Below are 4313 nucleotides of genomic sequence, written 5' to 3'. Positions count from 1 at the left end.
TGTGCTGTTGTGCTTTGCCTCTCTCTTGCGCTATATTTTTGTGGAGGGGGAAGGGGGGGTGGCGGATCTCTAGTTTTTCCAGGTGAATACTTTAAAATCTCCACACAAATTTTTTATTGGATAAAGATTATTTTTAATTTTTTATTTATTTGATCCAAATAAGTTACTTCATTGTTTGGAGCTACAGGAGGAGCTGACGTCATTTTAATATTCCATTTTTTAAATATGCACTTACACTCACTCACACGATGCATAATTACAACCATGCATCCATAGTACACTCACACAGAAATGTAGACATGACAAAAGCATAAAAATAATTATCTTAGATCTGAGAGCCAAAGCTGGAGGCGAATGCGGGAGACATTTCCACAGGTTAAGAAATGGATCAATGAACTTCCCAAACTCTAAGAAAGCTGACTGTGAGCACACAATATCCTTATATCCTTATAAAAAGCAGCCAATGCCGAACACCCCCAACCCCCACCAAAACATGGATTTTAGCTCTACTGGTGATTATAAATTGGCCATAGGTATGTAAGGTTGTGTCCTTATGTCTTAGCCATGTTATAGAATGATGAGAGGTGGGATAGGCTCCAGCCTGAATATACAATATATATTTATAAAGTTAATGTGAAAGAACAGATTTCTCTGTTAAGTGTCACAATGTAGAGAGTTAATGCACAAGCTGTGAAAGATTTCCTCAACCTGTGTGTGTGACAGCGAAGCTGAGCCGGTCTGTTGGAGAAAGTCCTGCACTAACTGTCCAGTAAGTGGTGCAGAAGGTAATCAGGATTATCTGTGATAGATAACAGTTTCTTTAGTGACCTCCTTTCCACAACAAATGTGTCCAGGTTGCAAAAACACACAATAGCTGAAATGCGTGTAGAAAGATTTGTTTGTTTGTTTTTTTGTTTGTAGAATTCATATTTGGACTTTTTTTAAACTATAACTTTTGCCAAATTATCCATTTTTTTTCTGGAAATGATTTCAGAAGTTGTTAGGATGTTTAATTCCATTACATTTCAGTTATCTTATAATATAAAGCCAAATCACAGTATCAGTTAGCTCAAGCAACTTTATATTTTTTGGTAAGGACACTAGAACGAGGGGGAGAAAACCCCAGCAGTCAGGTGATCCCCTATGTGCAAGCACTTGGCAACAGCAGGACGGGGAACACCCTGTTACAACAGGAAGAAACCTCCAGAAGAGCCAGGATCAGGGAGGGGCAGCCATCTGCCATGACCGGTTGGAGAGGATTTAAAATCCTATTAGATGACGAGTTGTCCTAAAGAAAATGCTGATCTTCTTGCACAACTTGTGATCTTTCAGAAAGCTTTCTATTTCTATACTGTCACTGTCAGGGGGCTGAGTCTGTGACCCAGCATTTTGAGTTATTTTGTATTTTTTGATTACTTATGAGTTAATGTTGAGTCCTGGGGTTATTATTAGTTCATCTTAGTTGAAGTTTAGTCTGGTTTATGTTATCGTCCATGTCTCCTTGTTTTCTGTTTATCACGTATTATCTCCTCGTCTATGTAGGTTCCCCTTGTGTCTCTCTCCTCTGTCCCTCTGCCTCTCTCGTTCCCTCTCTCTGTCTCTTGTCTCTCCATGTTTCCTGTTTTTATTTAGATTTTATTTATGTTCACCGTGTTTAATTTTGCTTCCCCTGTGGCGTCACGTTCATTTGTGTCAGCTGTGTTTCTCGAGGTGTTTCCACTTCCCTCATTACCCTTCTGTGTATTTAAGTCCTCTGTCTCCCTCTGTTTAGTGTCAGATTGTCTGCATTGCTCCATGTTCATGTTCACGCCTTTGTCTTCTCTGCCTCAAATCTTGTTTTTTTCATGTTCCTGCTCATGTTCTTATGTCATAGTTCTCATAGTTAGTCTTAGCTGTTTCCAGTTTAGTTTCTAGTTTAGTTTTGCCCCAGTTCACCTTGCCTTTGTTTTGTGTTTTTTTCCCTATCAGCCAAATAAATGGCTCCCTTTTTGTTATACCTTAGTTTTCTCTCTCCCTTGTCTGCTCTGGGTCCACTCCGCAAACACACCGACCATCCCGACCGTGACAGTTACTTACTAATCTTTATTTGTAATTGACTATTTTGTTTTAAAATCTTTGTTATGGTACAAATTTAACTGATCTTAAGAATCAAATTTTTTTTTCTTATAGACAGAGTTTTGAGGAGTTTCCCTTTGCTTTCTTCTTCGTTCTACTCTCATCTGTATTAATGATAACTGGTTCAAGAGGAGTAAAGATCAAACCACAGCAATGCCTTGTACTGTGGTGGCCTTGGTGAACTCATCTAAGCTGGGGATAAGTAAGCGTAAGATGGTTGTTGGCTGCTCTGTGAGTTCAACAGGAGGACAAGGAGCTGAAACCATAACAGAGAGTGCTTCCTTTGTGGGTCAGGGGTCCTTCTCCAGATTAGGTATTATAATCACATTTTCTCTGGTCTGAACCTCAGTGAAGCATGAGCTTTCAGCAGGGGGTGATGCAGAAGCTGTACTGTGTCAAAGTTATTTACTTACAGGCTGAAACATGAGGCAAACGTGTTTCACTGTCACATCAACAATTCTAATGAGCGGCACTGGTGCAAAGTTTGCACTGTTAGGGTGGCAGTCACACTCTGTGGTGTGACTGCCACCCTGTGCTGAAATAATAATCACAAGTTCAGCAGGAACAGCTGGAGCTGGAGGATCAGAAAAGTTGGTTTCTTTTGTGAGTTTGGGGTCCTTCTTGGGATTTGATAATACACTTTCATCATTACTGGCCTGAACCTCAGAAAACAATCATATCAATTTTATTTTCTGGATTTTTTTCGTTGTCACTTCAAACAATATTTATTTGATGTGATGATCTGGCTGACTGGGGGTGTGGGGCTGAATAATCTTGCAAACGTGTTTTATTTCTACATCAACATTTGTAGTCAGCAGCACTGGCGCACAGTTTGCGACGTCACTGAGCAGAATGTTGTGTGGATCTGTGTGACTTCTGACAGGATGACATGGGCCACGTCACTAGTTATTTATTTATTTTTGTTTTGCATGATGTTATGAAGGAAGGCTCAGGGTTTAAGTAATCAGCATCATGGGCTCATCTGATTAGAATGAGAATAAGCAGTCATCTAATCATTCACAGAGTTCTCCTTTTATTCTCAAATCAATAAAGGAAAGAAGGAAAGCTACGCATTGACTGCCAATGCTGAAAGAAAATAGAGATTTAAGTTACTCATTACCTTAAACAATATATAAAATCAAAAACCCAAACAGAACCTCACCGCTGCTGCCACCCCGTGTGGGAGTGAAGAAAGAGTGAGCCAAAAGTAAATGCCGTCCTTATATAACATGTGACAGGTGAGTGCAATTAAGGACAAGCACTACACCCAATCAAAGGTGAGAGAACTAAACAAGGTGCATCTGGTGAAGTGAGTGAGTGTGCTAGGATGTGCTAAAATATGGGTCTTCACAACACATGACATTAAACGAATTAAATAGAAAGTAACTGAATAGACCAGCTGGTAATGCCTGTTGTTTCCAAACACATCACCTAAGCTGACCACAATGAATAGTAGCCATGACTACTGTTCAAACAGGCAAACTAGTATTGCTGGTTATGGAGAAGCTTCAGATCTGAAAAGTTAAGGCCTTAAAGCTGCATTCTTTATAATAGCCAACAGGGGGTGGCTCCTCTGGTTGCTAACAGAAGTCTGATTTTATGAGTAAATTAAGCTTTCCTGGTGGATTTCTGGCAGAGGTGGGACCAAGTCATTGTCTTGCAAATCTCAAGTAAGTCTCAAGTCTTTACCCTCAAGTCACAAGTTAAGTCTCAAGTAATGTCAGGCAAGTCAGAGTCAAGTCTCAAGTCACTGGTGTAAAACTCCGAGTAAAGTCACAAGTCTGAAACTTTGAATTTCAAGTCCTTTCGAGTCTTTAAAAAAATAAATAAATAAATAAAATGTTGCAGTTATGCTAAATGTAAATATTAGACCATGTGATTTTTAAATCTCTGTTTTTCTCAACACATGACGGAATAGTGATCTTAGAAAATATACACAAATTGTGAAATTGCACCTCTATAAAATGCAGCTCAATTACACTTGGCTCCAAGAATAATTTTCACCAACAATTCTGAGATAAGCTGCATGTTATTCTTGGATGCGCTTGTAGGACCGGCTTTAAAATAGCATGACAAAAATATTATACACATTCAAACCAAACAGTATCATCAACGTAGCTTCAACTGTCGGACAAAGTTGGAAGTTGTTCCATCTCTGTCTGTGATTACATGTTTTGCATATTGCATTTCATTTTTTG

Source organism: Mchenga conophoros, linkage group LG7 (assembly GCF_057382185.1).
Source record: "Mchenga conophoros isolate Kocher_MC1m ecotype Shallow Benthic linkage group LG7, M_conophoros_male_GT1.1, whole genome shotgun sequence".
Taxonomy (NCBI): domain Eukaryota; kingdom Metazoa; phylum Chordata; class Actinopteri; order Cichliformes; family Cichlidae; genus Mchenga; species Mchenga conophoros.
Note: the sequence above shows the minus strand (reverse complement) of the source record.